This window comes from Pithys albifrons, chromosome 3, assembly GCF_047495875.1.
Source record: "Pithys albifrons albifrons isolate INPA30051 chromosome 3, PitAlb_v1, whole genome shotgun sequence".
Lineage (NCBI taxonomy): Eukaryota > Metazoa > Chordata > Aves > Passeriformes > Thamnophilidae > Pithys > Pithys albifrons.
In genome coordinates this window covers 68,484,042-68,504,605 of record NC_092460.1, presented here as the reverse complement: position 1 = coordinate 68,504,605, position 20,564 = coordinate 68,484,042, and the positions used below count along the sequence as shown (strand labels likewise).

The following is a 20,564-nucleotide window of genomic DNA, read 5'->3' as shown; positions in this document are numbered from 1 at the left end:
TGTTGCTGCCCCTGTGAGAAGTATTATATGGCTTTACCAAGGAAAACAGAAATTGAGAGAATGGTCTGAAGGCGATCAGTCAGTCCTTTCCAGAACCAGAAGTCAAGGACTCTTTGAGTTCCTGGATGCCTCCATTTTCTCAGTTCTAGAATGTTCTTTAACACGCCAGGCAGTAACAAAAACACGTGTACATCATAAGCACACAGAGACCCTTGGCATGTTTTCTCCAGCAGAATGGCACTTGTTTAAAAGTCTTTTAAACAAGGGACCAGTGATCTCATCCTGCCAGATCTTGATGTAGGAAGAGACTTCAAAAATGGGGAACCAGGTAATTGTATTTTGTCTCCAAGGGGGCAGTTTTGGCCTCTAATGTAACTTTCTCAACTACAAATTTGTTGCAAGTTGTCGTTAGAGACATGGTATTTCATTCTTAATTCATGTTGCACATAGTTTTGCAGTGGAAACTCTTAAAACTATTATTTCTATATTTTGCATCACTGATGTTAATAGTGTCTTTGTAAATGCTATTACACGTTTTTTAAAAACTCCAGTAGTGAATCCCTGTTGTGTGGTGGTAGCTGTTGTTTCAATAGATTTGTTCATAAATGTGCTGGGGCTGAAGGGCAGAACAAACTATCAGAATGTTTGTAACTTTTGTGAATCTGTAATGAGGTTCACGGTCTGTTTCTTTGAGGTCAGTTTCTGTGTGGAGTCACGGTCTTGGAGTCTGTTTCCATTTAGAAGAAAAAGAGCTTCCAAGTCCAAGTGCAGCGCCAGGGAAGGCCCTGGGCGCTCTGACAGCCCGTGCCGCGCAGGGCCCGGGGCTGGGGCCGCAAAGCGCCGCCGAGCGGGGCCCTGTGCTGCCCCCGGCCGGGGCTGCGCCGCTCCCGGAGTGCTTCCCGGCGGGAAGGCCGCGGCTGGGAGGCGCCCGCCCGCTCCCGGAGCGCTTCCCGGCGGGAAGGCCGCGGCTGGGAGGCGCCCGCCCGCTCCCGGAGAGCTTCCCGGCGGGAAGGCCGCGGCTGGGAGGTGCCTGCCCGCTCCCGCCGCCCGCGGTGCCCCGGATGGAGCGCGGCCATAGCGGGCGGGGCCGCGTGTGGGAGCGGCCTCGCGCCGCCCCGCGCCATCTTGGGCCCTGGCCGGGGGCAGCGCTCCCCCCTCCGCAAGATGGCGGCGGCGGGTGAGTGACATGGCCGGTCACGTGTGCGCGGAGAACTCCTCTCCCCCCGCGCCGCGAGGGCTGCGCGCCCCAGCCGGACACACGGGCGCGGATGGATGGACGGCCGGCCGGAGCCGGAGCCGCGCCGGCAGCGGCAGCAGCGGGGCCGCGGCGCCTCCTTTGTCTGCGGCCTCGGCAAGGCGAGCACTTTCCCCTCCCGACCCTTCAGCGCCCTCGCCGGAGGGCTCGGCTTTTTCCTCCCCATCGGGAGAGGCGGCGAGGGCTCCCGCTGGGGCGGCCGGCGAGGGCCCCTTCCGCGGCGCCTTCGCCCCGGCTGGCGGCACGGCGCGCCCTCGGGCTCGGGGGGCCGGTCCCCTGTGCGGGCCCGGCGGGGGCGGCGGGAGGGCAGGGCTAGCTGGCGGCCTCTCCGCCCCGCACCCGCTGCCTCTGCGGGCCCCCGGGCCGGGCCGTGTCGCAGGGAGCGGCGTCGTGGGCAGGTCCCTGTGCAGCCGCCCCGGCCCCGCGGGTGGGCACGGAGGGCGGCTGGGCCGGGCTGGGGGTCGGCGTGTGTGTGTGGGGGGGGGGGGGGTCTGTCCGCTGTGTCTCTTTACCCCCCCACCTCGTTTTTCTCCTTTCTTTCCTCCCTCCTTCCTTCCCCTCCCCGCCCCATCTGTTACAGGCTTGCGAAACTGTGGCTGTTTGAAATTAAACGTGATCTTTACTGTACCAGCTGGGGTCTGTAATGTATCTGATAAATGAAGCTCTTTCAGTCGGTTTCAGGTCATGCAAGGAAAAGGGCAAAGCTGGGGAGGGAGCTGGGCGGGGTTTCCCTTTGCTTTTCACAGTCAGGCGAGAGGAGTCTGGTTGATGTCTGCAGCAGATAAAGGAGACGAGGATCATCAAAAGACCCCAGAGCCCTTTTGTCTTTCTGCTGGTTTTCCCTCTAATTTCACTTATCGCTGCTGAGTTGTCTGCCTGCTTGTTTCCCCCTGCAGAAGGGTCGGGAGCACCAGGGCCCTGGCTGAGGTAGTAGTTTGTGCTGTTGGTCGGGTTGTGACATTGCCCGCTGTGGAGATAACTGCGCAAGCTACTGCCTTGCTAGTGCTGGTGATGATCAGCTGCGGATGAAGACAATGACAATGGGAATTCCCTTTGTTTTCCTGGATTGCATCCTGCTGAAGTGGCAACAATTCCATCTCCTTCTAGTTCTGCAGGAGGAATCCAGCCTTGGGCACGGAGGCGAGTAGTGGGGTTCGACCCCATCAATAGGATGCCGCTTCTTTTCCAGAGCTGGATGGAAAACCATTAGTTTCACGCTGCATGGAGAGCACCTGAATTTGGGCTGAAGATCAAGTGTCTCCATTTCTTCTCATATTTAGACCTTATTATTCACCAGGCATCCTTGAAAGAGGTGGATTTTCTGTTTTGTGAAGATGAAGATCAGTGACAGACTTGTATTTTGTGTGTTCTAATGTGCAAAACTTGTATGTGTGGTATTAAGTGCTTTTGTCTGAATGGTAAAAAGTTTTGAATATTTAACAAAGGCAAAATTACGGAATTACCATTTCCTTGTAGTGATAAGAGAGGCTTTTTCAGTATAGTTGAGTAATTGTACTGTTTGGTGCTCACAGTTTTTTAGGTGAACTTCTGAGATACCTTTACTGTATATTTTGACTTACTGTGAAAAGCAAACCCATGAATTTAATATTGTGAATTAATTAAAACTGCTAGAATATTTATGGTGATGGCTAAGGATATGTTCATATGAGTTTTAATGTGTTGATAATTTATTATAATGGCTTAAACTTGGAATATATTAAAATATTTACAATAAATGTGCATAACTATCTCATGGTTTTAAAAATGAAAGTTAATTTTTCAATCTTTGTAAGACCTAACTGTTAACAGGCTGTGGTTAATCTGTTCAGTTTATAGTGAAAGTTAAAGCTCTGGCTAAACACTTGAAATTGGGTTTGTGCCTTAGTAGTGCTCCTAATTCATGATTCTGATGTATTTATAATATGGAGAAGAAACATGATGATGTCTCTGCTTTTTTTTATTTTTTTGAACTCTGTGTGTCCACAAGACATGCAGGGGTTGCTCTTGCCTGTCTGCTGAATGCAAAGTGCCTCGCAGAACACAGAGAACAAGTTTTATCTGATGATACTTCATTTCTATTCTGTGCAATATGTTATTCTAGTAATTCAGGCTCTGTCATAAACTAAACTTTTAAAAAGCTGGGTATTCTTGTGCTCACTAATAAAGTAACACATTAAGCATTCTTAATAGTAGGTTTTCTTTTAAGTTAAACAGCAATCATAGTTGTTGACTGCAAATTTAAAACATACCCTGGGGGGGTTCCCCAAACTTGATTTGGAGGGTTAGAAAGAATGCTATAGGTGCCTGCTTTTCACATCCCAACAAACAGCACGTCTCAAGCAGAGACCTTTGAGGTTTGATAGTGAAGTTAGGATGGTATTTTCACAATGCACCTTTTAGGCATCGATTTTAACTGGTTAATTCACCAAGGCCTTTCTCTTCAGTGGAGGAGACAGAGATACATCCCTGATACAAAACACGCTTTCAAGTACCATAGCATTTGATCTGAATTAGCCTTTCAAGGAGCTTGGCTAGGTATGTTGATTGTAAAGGAGGTGAAGGTCCTTCAGCTAAGTTAAAGTGCCTGTAGGTGGCTTGTGTGAAATTGTCCTCCCTGTTGTTTCTCCTTATGCTCAGGCAACTTGGGTAGGACCAGATCTTGGCTCCCTTTGTAGCTTTCTGGGTTTGAGGGAGAAAATCTGAGAGAAAATGTGTTCGACGATAGTGCCATTGAGCACATAGTTGTTAATCTGGTGTGTAAAGTATCTCCCTGAAACTTCAGTTGCCACCTGAACAGTTGGTTCTTTGTGCTCCGGATGGTGACTTCAGAGTTTGGGAGAATGTTTAAAACTTGTACTAAAATAGACAGTGCTACTGAAATAATGCAGGTGGGGGACTCCTGGTGAGATACTGTATAATACATGAGGTGGTTTGTCCTCGTGGCCACGTAGGCCTTGATTAGGTATTGCTTAGTAGGTTTTTAGGTATGTACAGGTAAATTATTTCTTGGAGGAGTTGAATACAAGATGCTTAGCTTTGCTCCTTTCATTTCTTGGGTCAGAACACTACTTAAGCCTTGCATTCAGAATACAGAAGTTAGTCCAGTCAGGTTCTGTCCTTAGCTTTGTTTGAGTCTCAGTCCTTAACTGTTTAACAGTCCAATTTTCATAGCACACTTACGTGAAGAAGGCTGCAAAATCAGGCTTTGAGGCAAAAAGATTATTTCTTCAGTGGAATGGAGAGCTTTATTTTAGTGATGTTGTAAAAGTCAAAGCTGGTATTTCTGAATCTGTAAAAACCTAAAATGGCAAGAGTAGCTCATATCTTGCAAATACAGTAATTCTTTATTGTGATTTGATGAATTAGTTCAGAAAGAAAAATTGCATCATGCCAATTAAAAAGCGGCAGTGCTGGCACGTTCTTGTCTATGGCATTGTCTTATGCTGAGATATTTTCCTCTTCAGATGTTTCACTGAGTCAAACTTCTTGTGTGAATTTGTATAGAAATATTAAAATAGGCACATGGCTGAGTTGATGGAATTTCTCTGCAAAGTTATTTAGTTTATAGTGTCCCTATTGTGTATTGTTTGCTGCGCTTGGTGAAAGTACTGCAAGAAATGTTCCTCTGTCGCTTTTCTGAGCACTTCTTTTGACTCATGGAATAATGAAAATGCATTGAGATTCACAGCATAGTCGATTAAGCTTTAGATGCTCGTGTTCCCTGGTTTGATCTCTTTTTGCGCTGTTGTCTTACCTATTTTGTGAAGAACAGTCACCAGCTGCTCACCCCTCCAGCTACTGTCTGTCAGTGCAGCTTCTAAAGACACTGGCATGCATCAACCTAAAATCTTAGATTCAAGATAGTTGCTTCCCTGCAGGGTGCAGCTGCCCTCTCTGTCAGCAAGGAGAGTGCTGTGTTCCCAGCCTAGCAAAATTGATATTTGAGAATTTCGCTTCACTGAGGGCCAGCTTGGGTCTTGGACTGTGTTACGTCCTGGACCATGCACATCATAATGGCTGAGACTTCACACTGGGAGGCAGCTTGAAACAGTAAGAGGAAATGCCATTTTCTAGAGAATTACGTCTGTCAATGCAAAAGCACTTAAATCACATCAATGCATTAAAAATGTTACGTGTGCAGCTTTTCATTTGATATTTTTCCTGTAAGAATGAGTACTCAACATAAGGAAATGCTTGCTTTAGTAATTACAAGGGAAAGTCAACAACATTCTTTATATTTACACAGTTTACTTGCATCTTCCACTATCCTGTGCTTAAATATTGCTCAATGAAGTTGTAGAAATCAGTTCTAGAATTTTGCTTCTGGATGGAGGATGGTATATGTGCCTCTAGAGAGATTCTGGAGCAGAAATGGAACTGTCCTTCAAAAGTGAGTGTTTGGGAGACTGAGCCTAAATAAATATCCAGTCTCCTGATCTTTAGGATGTTTTGAATATTAGCCTTCTAATATATATTTGGATCATAATTTATTAATTTCTTTTAGGAAAGTGGTCAATCTTTGAGCAAGTTGAGTTTTTAGCTAGAAGTCTTTTAGCCTCTCAGCTACATTAATGTAAAGCTTCTGTCCAAATTGAGCATGTGTCCTGCCACTGGAGGTGTTAGACATGAGGAGAAAAAGTTACCTCTACTGGGGATTAAGTAGAATCCCTGAAGTGAAAGGCTTGCATTTAATGGAAAGGAGCAGGAGTGTTTCCTTGGACGTGGAAAGTGCTACATCACAGTGAAAGCTGCCATGTTTGCTCTGGGAAGCAAGTGTGAAGACTGGAAGTGAACTTCTGTTTCTTCTCCCTGGCTAAGACTTGACAAGCAGAAAATCCTCTCTTACCTGGCCATCCAGTTTCTCTTCCCAAGTTTGGTTATTTCTGCTTTGTTTTCTTTGTACCCTAAGTTCTCATTCTTCCTTTATTTGTGTATCCCACTTGCCTCTGCAATCCAAGCAAAACTGCCTGTATATTCTTGGTTTGGCTGCCTGCTTTAGGCTTCTGGTGAAGTTTTGCAATGACATCCACCAAAAGAGTTTTTTGTTACAGAGATTGGCTACATCCAGAACTTAGTGATGCTGGGTGTCAGTACACAAATAAAAAAAATCCACTCTTGGACCTTCTTTCATAAGTGCTGGAAGTCTCTTGTTCTAGGCCAGCTAAGAAAATAGCATCCATGATGCCTAGTTACCACATCCCTTCCTGGTCCTTGATTACCTTATTCCTATTTTCCACCCTCTTCCCAATAGCATTTCAAGCCAGGAGCTGTTTTCAGCCACTTTAAAGAAGGTTGATGTTTTAAAAAGAAATTATGTACTTCTGGCTTCATGAAAATAGGTTTAAACATCTCATGGTTAAAGTAGTGTGGTATTTCCCAATTCCTCCTTTCACCTGTAGAGATCTTGGGAGTATTCCTCATTCCGAAGGATGCTTTGTCTTTCCTCTGTTTCATCTTTTGCAAGAATTGGGGATTTTGCCTTAAATTTATCCAGCCTTGTCCCACAATGATGAGATGAAGGAATTGATATGAAATTTTGGCACTGAATGAGGCAAGGTCATATTTATCCCACCTTCTGCATGGAGGTTTGTGTGTATTGGAAGAGAAGAGGGGATAGTTTTGCTGCTAGTTAACTTTGGAAGTACCACATTAGGAGGGACTGTTCAAGTGACAGCCTGGTGACCTTGTATCAACTGTGGCCCACGTTCCTGGAAGGAACATTACTTTGGTGGCAAGGCTTTTGACCAGAAAGGCAAGAGCATCTTTCGTGTGCCACCTGCAAAGAAAAATAGTGGGTGTGGAAGCAGATTAAAAAAATACGGCAACAGATTTGCATCTGCTTTGAAACCTACTTTGTTTTTTTAATCTGATTTATCTGGTAAAAATCGATGTGATATTTGTGTGTGTTTTTGCTGAGGCCTTGTGTTAGAGGCTGAAGCTTAGTTTTCAGTCTAAAAAGTCTTGTTCACTCCCAGAGTTTCTGCACCATGCTCTTAGAGGAAAGGTTGGTCCAGTTGATGAGCTTCCAGGAGAAAGCTTCTGCAAGATTAAAATAAACCTAAAGATAGTAAGTTTTAATTATTAAAAGCTTTGCTTATGATAGTGAATTACATTTCAGTGTTTGAAGTATGAAGTGGGGCCTTTTTTCTTAGATAGGTGTAAGTGAAAGCTGTATCACTCTGGTTCAGGAAGATTATACCCGAGATGAATTGTGGTTTTGTACAGTGCCATGGGATTCATAAGGCAGTGGTGTGTGTGGCTGTGACAGGCATGTTCATCTCTCAGGCAGGGACAAGTGTATAAATGCCTAACAGAAATAACACAGAGGCCAAAAGTGATCAAAACTTGAGACACTTCTGTGAGGCTCTGTGGTGTTTCCGCTCCTGATGTTGGAGCATGGGGCCTTCAGAACCTTCGAAAAAATGTATTGCCACATCAATGATCTATGTAATAGATACTAATTCATGTAAGAAAGTCACAACCTGGGTCAGATTTTCCATTCCCCCTATGTTATGGGATGGGTTACCCTGTTGTGTGTTTCCTTGGATTATTTTTAGATGTGTTGTAGATGAACCCTGAGTTATGTCAAGAAGATGAGGCCAAGGAGGTGGGTGTTTAATGGCATGTATTCTTGTTGTTCTTTCCATTCCTAATTAGAACACATGTATTAGAACCTGACAGAGATGTAGGGCTGAAGTACAGTCCTCTCTGAAATACTTTGTTCAATATATACACAGGCTAAATGGTGTAGTCTGACTCTTGGTCATGCAGTCCTGGGGTGCTTCCTGTCATGCACCAACAACTGCTCTCTCACTTTCCCCATTGGGGCTGGGGGGGGACACTGAGAAGAGTGAAAGGGAGAAAACTTGTAGGTTAAGAGAAAGACAGTTGAACTACAGGTAAAGCAGAAGCTCTACACACAAGCAAAACAAACCAAGGAATTCCATGACCACCTTCTATGGGCAGGCAGGTGTTCAGCTATCCCCAGGAAAACAGCAACCCCTCATTATTAATGGTTGCTTGGTGGAGAGAGAAACGTTGTTGCTCCATCCTCATTCCCCCCTCACCTTTATATACTGAGCATGATGCCATGTGGTATGAAATACCCCTTGGGTGAGTTGGGGTCATTTGTCTGGGCTATGCCCCCTCACAAATTCTTGTGCACCACTGGCTTCCTTGGTGTTTTTAGGGCTATTTTCGGGAGGGGAAGAGCTGTCACTTTCCCAACTGTGTCTGTATAGTTCTTGTCAAAAGGGCAACTACCCTCTAAGGAGCATTCAAAGGAGGACTATAGAGATGGTGGAGCGCCTAGAGGGGAAACCATAAAAGGAGCCACTAAGAGTACTTGGCTTGTTCAGCCTGGAGAAGAGGAGACTGAGGGGACCTCATTACAGTCTACAGCTTCCTTATGAGAGGAAGCAGAAGGGCAGGCACTGACTCTTCCCTGTGGTGACCAGTGACAGGATGCAAGGGAGGGTCCTGAAGTTATGTGAGGAGATGTTTAGGTTGGATGTTACAGAAAAGGTCTTGACCCAAAGGGTGGTTGGGCACTGGAACAGGCTCCCCAGGGAAGTGGTCACAGCACCAAACCTGACAGAGTTCAAGAAGCATTTGGACAACTCAGGCGCATGGTGTGACTCGGGGGTTGTCCTGTGGAAAGGCCACGAGTCAGACTCTGTGAACCTTGTGGGTCCCTTCCAGCTCAGGATAGCTGCATCCAATTCTGATCAGCTGGTGGAGAATTACTTTAGACTGAAAACTTACTGCCTGATACTTCTCTACAGTTCTCAGGCTAAGTCGAAGATAAATGACTGCCTTACCTGCCTGCTTACCTCATTAAGGGCCAGTATCTACATACACAATGGCCTGTACTGAATGATATCTGGGCTTTCTGAGGTCTTCTTTACCAAGGTGATAATTTTAAGTGCTATCAGGACATACATATGTATTGTCAAAGTCTGTATTTGTGCTGCTCTGTGTCATGTAACACTGTCTGATTTACACAGTGATTTCAGTCAGATGCTGAAATGTGGCAGTGTAGGGATACAGTGTGGTGGTGTAATAGTAACCATTTGAGCTGAGTTGATTGCTGCTGCCATCAGTATCATGGTTGCCTTTCATGCTGCAAAACCTGAATATGGACCCAACGAAGGGTTTTGCTACCAAGGCTGCAGTAGGTTACTTTTATGTGCCCTCATGTAGGTTTGGCTAGAATGCCTCTAGCAAGGTGGGTCTGAACTGGTATAAAGTGAGAGCTAGCACTGCTGTGCACATTAAAGGTGTATAGGTGTGCCAGTCTGCCAGCTAAGCTGCCATTATTTTCTGGCTCCCTCAGACTTGCTTCCCTCTTTCGTGGCCTAACTTTTCCACTACTTCCCAGCCCCACAAATGTCTTTCTTCTTCTCAGGACCTGAAAGATTGTTCTGTTGTCATGTTAGTCCCTGATGTTGTACATGGTCTGTCATGTATCCTGTACCCAGCTGCTGCCTTTGCTACATTAGTATGTGGTTATAGGCTAAAGTAGAAAAGAAAATAGGGAAGGATGGCAAAGGAAACAAGTTCTTAGGAGTAGCAATCCTTTTTTAAAAGTTGAAAAGTAAAAATTATAAGTCAAGCAAGTTCAAGGTTTAAAGAAAGTAGATAAAACAGTAGTGATGTTAATCAAAACACAAAATCATCAGTGGTAAGTCTAGTGGGATCCGAGGTGTTTAAATATTTATGCAATATGTTCTCCCCTCCCTTTCCCAGTCTTGTAGTACTTATGGCCCTGCTGGTGTAACCATGTGATGATGGAATGCTTAGGATAACTCATGGCTCCTGACAGCCTCCAGCAGTCACTACAGAAGATGCAGCTCGCTGAAATTGAATGTGGAGGCAGCGTGCAAAACAGTTCAGGTGCCATTAGAATTTCTGTTTCAGGAAGCCCTAATGCAGGTGGCTCAGCTGGTCATGATGATCATGTGTAATCCTGCCCAGATGGCTGTGGTCAGCTTATGCCAAGGATGGACTTGGCATTTGCCCAGAAAATCCTTTATGGTAATTCTGAGGTCTTTGTGGTTCCCTCCACAGCCTCCTTTTGACTTGAGTGGCAGGAGGGGTTGCAGGCAGCTCTGGAGCAGCAGGGCCCACCATCAGCAGTCAAGAGACTGAACCACTGCAACTGAGCTGCTGGTACAGGGCTGTTTCCCTAAGCCCATCTACTCTGGCATTCTGCCTCTGGTAGAGCTTACTCAAGGCCAAAATTTGCAATTCTGCCTATGGATGCCAGTCTTGTTTGTTCTAGTTCTCATTGCTCAGGAAGGTGAAATACCATCTACAGTAGTGATAGCTGCAGATGACACAGTAATTGATGAAACAGTACACGTGGAACATTTACTGTTACAAAGCAATTCAAATTGTTTCCTTAGTCACAGCCTAATGTATTTAATACTGTCAACCATAAGTACCATACATACCAGCAAAAAAAGTAGGCTACATCTGCAGGATGTGTTGTATAGAGACCTAAAAGTAGTTTGAGGTAACAGATGGCAACTCTCGATCTGTTATATAAAATTATTTGTAAACGTCAGGAAAAAGATAAAAATAGAATTAATTCAGTCAAAAATTCCTGCAGGTTTAAAGAACATATTGAGATTATATCTGATGGATAGTAGGAGTGTTTGACAGGAAAATTATTGCAGTGGACCCAGTGTTTTGAAATTAAGCCTAAATAGTAGAAGAGGAGGCCTCCCCCTCTCCATCTCTTTTGGGTTTCAATTGAGTAAAAAGGTCTGCAGCTTTTATCTTCAAAAACACCAGTTTGGGTCACAGCACTTCAGGGTTCAATCATGATGCACTGACATCCTGAGGTTCTCAGACTAAACCAAGGTAGCAAGGACTGAGGAGATTTTACCATTTGTACTGACTCTGCTCTAGTCCCAGCTGTTATTCAAAGTAGTGACTTAACTACTTTTGCCCCTTTGTGATTTCATTTCTTCCTCTTTTGTAGTCTTTCTGATGTTTATGTTAATCAAGTCTTATTTAGATAGCCAAACCTTGCCTTCCTCAATCTTGTGACCAGGTATAAAGCAGTGTCTTTGATGTTGTAATAGTTTTGGAAGAGCTTGAAGTGACTCAAATTATACATCTTTTCTAAATAGTGCTGGTATAGGAGAGCCTAGTAAGACCAAATGGCATTTTCTTATTTGTTTAGTATTCAGGCTTTTAAACTCAATTTCTTTCTTGTTATGTTTGTACATCCCTTTTGGCTTCACACTGAATCTCTAAACTATTTCAATTTGGTTTCTCATCCCTAAAATACTGTTACACTATGGTGAACATGTTGGTTTGTCAAGACTGAAAACAGAGTATTATTTCTGTTATATATTTTGTGTATCCAAAAGATACAACTGGAGATGTAGGTGGGCCTTTAAATAATTTAACAGAATAGGACTGGCTACTGCATCCTATACTTTCTTTATAAAGGGTTTGCACATTTCTGTATGCTAGTCTGTAATGGAATTAAGCAGGATGAAATTGCCATGCTCGTAACACTGACATTTCCTGTGGTACGGAGCAGCATTGTGTTAACTCCTTTGCACTGATTTTGGCAGTGTACATGGACCAAGGTAGTCCGCAGGGACTACATCTCATTAAGGAAGGATTTAGAAAAGGGGCTAGTGTAGTCGCCTTGGAAGTGGACTTAGATTACGCAGCTTCACTGTACAGAAAGAAAGCTATTAAGCTGAACAAAGTGATCTTCCCATCATAGAGCAGTTGATTATTGCATTTTGATAAACTGATTGTCTTAATTCAGAAAGTAAATTGGACTATTGGAGACAATTCAAAGAATTAAATGTTTGTGGAAAAACTATCAAGACATGTATGTAGTCAGCAGATCAAAGAAAAGGATGGAAGGTAATATAGCACATATATGGCAAAGCACACTGTGCAAAGCTCTTAATGATATTTATTTTCATATGTAATATATTTAATAATATCTAAATAATATATAATAAACTCACAGAAGATGCAGTTGTATCTTATGCTATTAATTTATACATTTGAGCAATTGAATTGGAAAAGTGGTAGAATTGAAGCATGCTATAGGTCTTAATAGCTCTCCCTCTAACAATGCACACTGGTCCACATTTGATGTTAGACATTTGAAAAAGTTACATGGCTGTCATACAGAACCAGTGGTACTGCTAGGCCAAAACAGTGTCTGGGTCTTCAGCATCAAACTCCATGGCTAAGCTTTTGTGATGATTTCAAAGCCTGGTCATCAAAAGTGTCAGCTCTTTCTGCTTGGTGCTTTGGGCCCTGGACCTCTCCTAGGAGACAGTAAACCTGCCGTCCTTGCTGTACTTAAATTCCTCAGCTCCACTGAGTCCAAAAAAGAATGACTATCGTAATGGTCCTTCTCTTCCTTTAGTACACAAATCTATGGCTATTAATTGAATATTCAAAGTGGTTTCCTTTCTCTTCTCCTCCTGTCATCAAATAAAATAAAAACATAAAATCATTAACAATGATTTGCAATATTGTACACCCCTGTTTCTGCTATGAAATACAGTTCTTCCATGCCTGCAATTAGTGTTTACTTGGCCACACATCCTGCTGCCTTCATCATTCCCAGAAATCATGCTAAACTTATGTTCCTGATTCTGGTTTACAAGGCATCTCTAGCTTAGGGACATTCTTTTCACCTTTAGAATGAGTTGCTTCTTTCTGTGATGACATTGAGTCATCTTTGGTGTTGTCCTTTCTGCTGGATGTAGCTCTTCTGATGGTCATCTAAACGCATCTGTCAAATATGTTGGTCATGGAATGTGGGCAGAGCTGTCTAGCCACCAAACCATTTCCGGGTCCTGTCTCCCTTTCCTGCATCTGGGCAGCCTCCTGCCCTCCCCCCCTGGCAACAGCACCCAGCCATAGCTTTGTAAGCAGAAGCCCAGGGTCCTTAGGTCTCTTTTCCTTATAGCCATAGCAATGTCTGCCCATCCTGACCTGTACAGAGAGGTATTCTCTTCCTTACTTGAGCAGCTACTGAACTTGTTTGCCTGTCACCAAAAGCCAGGCTTTGCCTGTAGGGTGGTAGTGATTGAAACCCACTTGCTGCCGTGCTTGGCCAGCTGCTGCAGACTTACCCAAAAGGTTACACAGCTGCTGCTGTAGTGAGCTGGAAAGGGTGAGGAGCAGTGGCTGATGCTGAAAGGCACCCCTTTTGTGCATTTTTTCACAGCCCTGCAGCTCTTTTTGCCTGGTTTTATATGCTGGAATGAACTCATTCAGGAGGTGTTATGCTGTCACCTTAAAGGAAAAGGGCTAATCAGAAAATCACAAGTTACAGTCTTTGCACTACTGATTGGGCTGTAGGTGGAATATGGGTTTTTCTTTGTTTTGTTGGTGGTGGTGGTTTTTTGGTTGGGTTTAGTTGTTTGTTTTGGGGTTTTTTTTAGCAATGTGGCAAATACCTAGTGTAAATACTTGTTTCTGTTACAATTTAAAAACACTTCTTACAAATGGAGAGTTTCTATTCTCTTAGGAAAACTTGCTTGACAGTGGGACTGTGTCGGCAAGTAGGTTACAATCATTTTAGTGTCGTCTTGGCATGGCTTTAGGAGAATACTTCCTTTGCTTTCACTGAAGCTTCACTTCCTTTACTGTCATCATTGGCTCTGGTTGTGAATAGCACATTGCTTCTGTTGGATGCTTATTCAAGTCCAGCTGCAAAAAACCCACTCTTGAACAAACTTGAGTTCTCTGTTTCAGGAAAGTTGGTATTCTCAAACACTTCCTTTGTTCTCTCTTCCTTACTTGTTCTCATCTTAATTCCAGCAGGTTTAGTTTTCCATGTTACTAAAAGCAGTCTTCATTCAAGTGTGGATATTCCATGTATGGCTTTTTTGGCTATAGAAGGCTGGTATGGTCAGTATCCCTGTGAAGTAATCCAGGTCATGTGCTCCATTTACAGAAGCATCTGAGCTGCTGCTGCAACAAGAAACTATCACTTAATGTGGGCCATGAGATCAATCTACATTATGGTCTGCTTTTCAATATAAAAGGAATCAGAAGAGTTGTGATAAAAGGCTAATTTCCTTAGAGTCCTCCTTCTTTTGTATAGGAATGATACATTTAAAGTGTCTGTGTTTGTGCCAACAGATTTTTCGCTTAAGCTAGTGCTGAGAAATTGCTCTTCCTCTCCAAGGACACTCCTCTGTGGTCTGCTGTAGCATAACCAGCTAAACCTCATCTCAGCCTTTTCAACACTTGAAAGGAGCTGCTTACAGAATTTTTCAGGAAATGAACTGAGATTTTTTTCAGCTGCCCAAAGTGAATTTAGGGAACCAGTGAGAGAACAAGGACTTAAACACAGTGATACACAGATGGGCCTGGTGGTTTGGAAGTAGCCTGAAGCTACACCAAAAATGACTGACCATTTCTATTAAACCTGTAGGTATTTATATGAGGAGTCTGCAGCCACCTGCAATGGTATTGTGAGCTAAACCACGGACTAGTGCATTTGCTGTATTGTTGGGCAGTGTTCTGAAACCTGGTATTAAACCTGACCCAGAGCAGGGTTTCCTGTTTGTAATTCAGATGTGTTGCTGTATAATTCAACTTGTTCAGCTGCCTTTTTATTTCTAGTAAGAGCCTGTAAAGCTCTACTTGTCTTAAAAGCTATAGGGAAAACGTCCCTGTCTCACTGTTGTACTGAGGTTATCAGAAATGCTTGTTCATGGTATCTACAAAAACAAAAGAAGGAACTGCTTGAAAAGCAACACATGTACTTATATTTTCTCCCACTCTCACCTCTTTTTTAATCCATTATAACCCTGAATTCGGCAATCTGCAGGATGGGTTGTAAATTACTGATGTCAATATTTGCAAATGATAGAAAGAAATTGAGAGTTCTTACACTTTTTGACTTGATAGTGACTGAATATTGTAAGAAAGGACTGATTCACATAAGAACATGCTATTTCATATCAAGAAGTATGTAAGTAAAAAAGTCTTTAAGAGCTGCACAAATGTAAGGTGAAAGTATGATTATTTTCTGCAGCAATAATTCCACTTCTTTATTGAGCTTCCATTTTAGTTGTTTTTTCTTTTTGCATTTAAAAAGAAATTTCCATTCTCCCTCAAGAGATTTAGCAGGTTAAAAAAAGGACAGATCTTTACATACATGTGGAAAATAATTTTCTCAAAATGAATGCATCTATTGAGGCACTTTTTCACACCTTTGCCTGATGGATCTTTTTTTCCTTTTATTTTTTTAATTATTTTGACCATTCCCATGTGACCATTTTCATTAGCTTTCCCCAGAAATACACTGTACTAGAGAGAATCCTAGGCCTGTGACTGAAATCAGACCAGTTTCAAACATAAACTAATGACCTCATTTATCTTGCATAAAATATATGGGGTTTATTTTTGTTGGAACAGTATAACCTTACCATGTAGTGGACATAAAATATATCTCCTGATTCATGTTCTTATAACTTAACCCCTTCCTCCTTTTCTGAATTTGGTTATGTCTTCCTATCAGAACTACTTCACATCTCTCATGATGTTTTTGTTTATTTAAGGTAACTTCTTTTGTTAAGGTGACCCCATGCAGTGCAACAGGCTGGGTCAAGACTGGCTGCCTGGTGGAAAAGGACCTGAGCGTGGTCGACAGCCCCTGAACATGAGCCAGCAGTGTGCCCAGGTGGCCAAAAGGGCCAATGGCATCCTGGCCTGTACCAAAACAATGTGGCCAGCAAGACCATGGAAGGGATTGTTTATACTTGGCCCTGGTGAGGCCACACTTTGAGTTCTGTGTCCAGTTCTGGGCTCTCACTAAAAGAAGGACACTGAGGTGCTGGTGTGAGTCCAGAGAAGGGCCACAAAGCTTGTGAGGGGTCTGGAGGGAAAGTTTTATGAGGAGCAGCTGAGGGAGCTGGGATTGTTTAGCCTGGAGAAAAGGAGGCTCAGGGTAGACCTTACTGCACTCTACAACTGCTTTAAAGGAGACTGTAGAGAGGTGGGGGTCGGGCTCTTCTCCCAAGCAATGGGATGAGAGGATGTAACCTCAAGCTGTGCCAGAGGAGGTTCAGGTTGGACACCGGAAAGAATTTCTTCATGGAAAAGGTTGTTAAGCACTGGAATAGACTGCCCAGGGAGGTGGTGGAATCATCCCTGGAGGTGTTCAAGAAATGACTGGATGTGACACTTAGTGCTATAGTTTGGTTGACAGGATTGTGATGTGTCAAAGTTTGGACTTAAAGATCTTGGAGGTCTTTTCCAGCTTAAATGTGCTTCTTTATCAACATGGTATTGAATTCATAGTGACTGGACTTCTACTCTTTTGTTTCAAATAATTCTGGTAAAAATCTCATTTTCCCTACACCAACACACCATTGTTAATGACATAGAAAAGCATGTTGCAGGAATGAACACAACTTGTAGGTTAAGGCAGTTTACTAAAGCAAAAGTGAAAGATTGTATATGCACAAGCAGAGAGAAAGAAATGTATTTTTATTCTCTACTTCCCATCAGCAAGCAATGTCCGGCCACTTCCTGGGAACCAGGGCTTCAGCATGTGTAGTGGTTGCTCCAGAAAGTAAACATTGGGCATAATGAATGCCCCTGCTTCCTTCTCCTTCCCTTAGCTTTTCTATCTGAGCTGGCATCACAGGGTGTGGGATAACCCTTCGGTCAGCTGGGTTAGCTGGCCTGGCTGTGTCCCCTCCCAAGACCTTGCCCGCCCCCAGCCTACTGCTGGGGGGCAGAAAGTTGGAGGGACAGTGCTGATGCTGTGCCAGCACTGCTCTGCAGCAGCCACAACACTGGCTGCAACCCTATCAATACCTTTCTAGCTACCAGTGTGAAGCAAAGCACTGTGAGGACCACTATAGGGAAAATTAACTCCATCTCAGCCAGACTTAGTAGACTCTATAAGCACAGATATCTTCTAACAAAAACTTTAGCTACAGCTTTTGACAACAGCATAAATTTATATGGATTCTTGTAGATAACAGCAAGGGGGGATTGGAGGAGGAAAAGATTAGATGAGGGACTTTTTGTAGGCATTTGCTAAAAGAGAAGAGTCGGGAAAAAAGGGCAAGCAAATAGTGGAAGTGACCTTTTGAATAACTGATGCATAATTCAAATTGACTGGCTAGTGAAGGAAAAATAAAATTGTAAACCAAGTTTCTTTTAGTGAAGGAGATACAGAGGAAGAAAACAGAGTATCATATGAGCAGAGGACAGAAGACAGGATCTGCAGAAAAGAGAAAAAAGTTGTGATGATAATGTTTGATGCCCAAGGAACAGTGAACTTGATAAATGGACTGTGAAAGAGAACAAGTGACCAAATGATCTGAAGATGGAAGGGAAAAAGTTGGGGAATTTAAGGAAGACGCAATTAGCATCAGAAAGAGAATATGCATGTATGTAACTGGTACTCCCTTCTGAAGAAAAAGGGGCAGGCTGTCATAAGAATGGATCCAAAAGTATGTTTTCTAAGATATACATTAAAGATTTGGATCTGAAACTTACAAACCAGTGAACAGAGGCGTACATATATCTGAGAAACTTCCAGTGGAGTTTTCCCATTTCTTGAAAAAGGAAGGGCAAAGGTATGGTGATCAACAGGTGACTCAAGAGTTGGTGCCAAGATTGATGGATTTCTGAGATTCAGTCTAGACCCACGCAGGGGGCAATAAAGTTGAGATAGAGCTACATTTATGTACAAACTGTGCCTACATCAATAGAAGGAGGATGGAAGGGCATAGGATATGAAGGCTTACCACAGAGCATGGCCACTGTAGGGAAAATAACTCCATCTCAGCCAGACTTAGTAGACTCTGAATTTAGGCAAAGTAATACTGCACATAATTCATAACATTCTCCTAATGTCTCTGTAGCATGCTATGAGGAACAACATGAGATTGATGGCAACACAAGATCATGGCAAGAAGATGCACAGGCTGCCATCTCGCTTTCTGTATGCTTCAGGCCCATAACATGGGCTTCAGTTTTCTTTTATTTGTATGGACTTATGGGGCTGGTTTTACAGATACCATTAATCCCTCAGACCTTTTAGTGAGATTGACAGCTGTTTATGCATTTATTCTACAATCTCTTTAAAATGTGTATGAGATTTTTGTGGAAGCCTTACATATATCATAATTTATTCTGTTGTCCTAGTCTTTTCACTTCTTAAAATAACTGCTATTATTTCATATTTTGGAATTGTTTCCTGCTTTTTTCCCCTGTTGCATGGAGATTAAGCGGACTGTCTTAGTTTCAGGTCAGATAGCATTTCATCAGGACAGCAGAATGACTGCAAGTGTTCGTCCCCTGTGGATGAAATCCCAACTTGCAGCATTTCTGTCTTCCACATTGAAAAGACAATTAGTGAGACCCTTGTAGATGGGCTTTAAAGCTTGGCATAATCCAGTGGTGAATGAAATGCAGAACCATACCAATCAGTGACATTTAACCCAACCACACATCAGTCCAGGTGGCAAGATAAATTGGGACTCAACTGTTTCCAGACCATTTTCCTGGTTAATGCTCCTAATACAAGATACAGTTTTAGCAACGCCTGTGTGATTTTTGTGCATGTGCACAAAATTGTGGAAAAACACTTTAGCCTGTATTCAAATTTTCTGGTTCAAGTAAATGCTTAAAGCACTTGAATTTCATTTCACACTCCTCTTAAAAACAGTTGTTCCTTCTGGAGAGAGAGAGAGTGCTCACCTTTCCCTTTGCCTTTCATCCTTTCTCCACTTCACACAAATGTGTGAAGAAATTGTATCGCTCTGTTGTGACATTTCAGTAGTGGATACTATACCCATTTTAACCAAAAGCATATTTTTCTGAAATAAAACTTAGATAAATTTACTTGTCAATAGGTACACTTTATAACTTCCATAAAGAGGACTGAATGATAAAAACAGTAAAATATGTGAAGCATTTAGGTGTTTCTGAAATCTGCTCTTAAAAGGAGCAAGAGCCAGCGATCCCTCATGCCAGCCTCTTTTATCTCTTGCAAAGCTATTTCTCATTTACTTTAATGCTTAACAATTCCATTTCACAGTGTGCTTTAGATTCCCAACAACAGCAAAAAAAAATACTTAAGAAAAACAACTTGCAAATCCAAGACCAGGCATCTGTTCTGTACAGTTCTAAATGAAGTCTTACCATTTCTTAACTAATGACAATCTTTTTCATGTGGAATAAATTCTTAGATCTTAGCACCATTAGTAATGCTTTAAAAAAAAGTATTTAAAATGGTTCAGTTGCCAACTGCCTTTGACTGTCTCAATAACACATTGAAACAGACCTTCTGCTCTAAATTAATAAGGCCAATCACAGCCACACAAAGCCCAGAATGTCCGATCATTCTTTTGGTGTCCTCGCTATCTTTACTGAGGTCAGATAAATCACTTTCAAGCTGTTAAATCAATGATCATAAATTAGGGCTCTGTTTTTACAGCACCTTGTGGGAAATTCTCATGGTTAAATTAATCTAACAGCTGCAGCGAAGAGCACCTCCCACAAGATCATGTCAAAAGTTCTCCCCCCACACTCCATTTTTTTTAAGGGGAAAAAGGACCGAATTATTTGTTTTTACCTAGCACACAAAATGGAATCCCTCTGTCTATCCCTGCTAATTCATGTTTCAATTGTACCCAGCTGTTTAAATTGCACTGTGCAGAGATTGCCTTGATCCCCAGGTGCTGGTACTCCATCTGTGCTGCTCTGAGAGACTATTTACAGCCGAGGTTAGGCCAGTGATTGCTGGGATGGAAAACTCATTTCTCAGCCTGGCTTTTATTTACACTCTTATTAAAGATCCTTTCAGTCATGTTGGAATGGCAGCTAGTGGCTGCAGCAAGCGTTTGGCATTGAGCCAAGCAGCGAAATTACCATGTCGATGAAAGATAGCCTGCTTCCATTTTAACCTTTCACTGTTCCCCCTTTCCATCTATTTGCATGAAGAAGGATGATTATTGAAAGAGATAGGGGGACAAAGGGATGAGAGAATCCTTGTCAACTGAGTTTTTCAAGGGATAAACCAATAGTTTGTGACCAATTTTGAGGAAATCTTTACTGCCTTATTAATTTCCTACTCCCTTCCCTTAATTGCTATTACAGTTTGTTTTTACATGAAGCAACAGAGTTGCTCATGCTCTGTTCGCTTCCATCCCTCACTGCTACCCTGTGCCTTGTGAACACAACCCTGGATATGTCTGCAATGTTGAGGTTTCTACTTCATCCCCAATGCAGGTCACACAGAGCCACAGCAACACCCTCAAAGCACTTTTCTCCTACA

General features: G+C 42.8%; 1 long non-coding RNA gene across 1 annotated transcript; it reads left to right on the top strand.

Moving 5' to 3' along the window:
- The first annotated feature begins 1,189 nt into the window (after positions 1 to 1,189).
- Positions 1,190 to 3,437, top strand: LOC139669485 (uncharacterized). The gene is made up of 2 exons (XR_011697269.1): positions 1,190 to 1,356; positions 2,363 to 3,437. It is a non-coding gene; the product is annotated as an uncharacterized lncRNA (long non-coding RNA).
- The last annotated feature ends 17,127 nt before the right edge of the window (positions 3,438 to 20,564 follow it).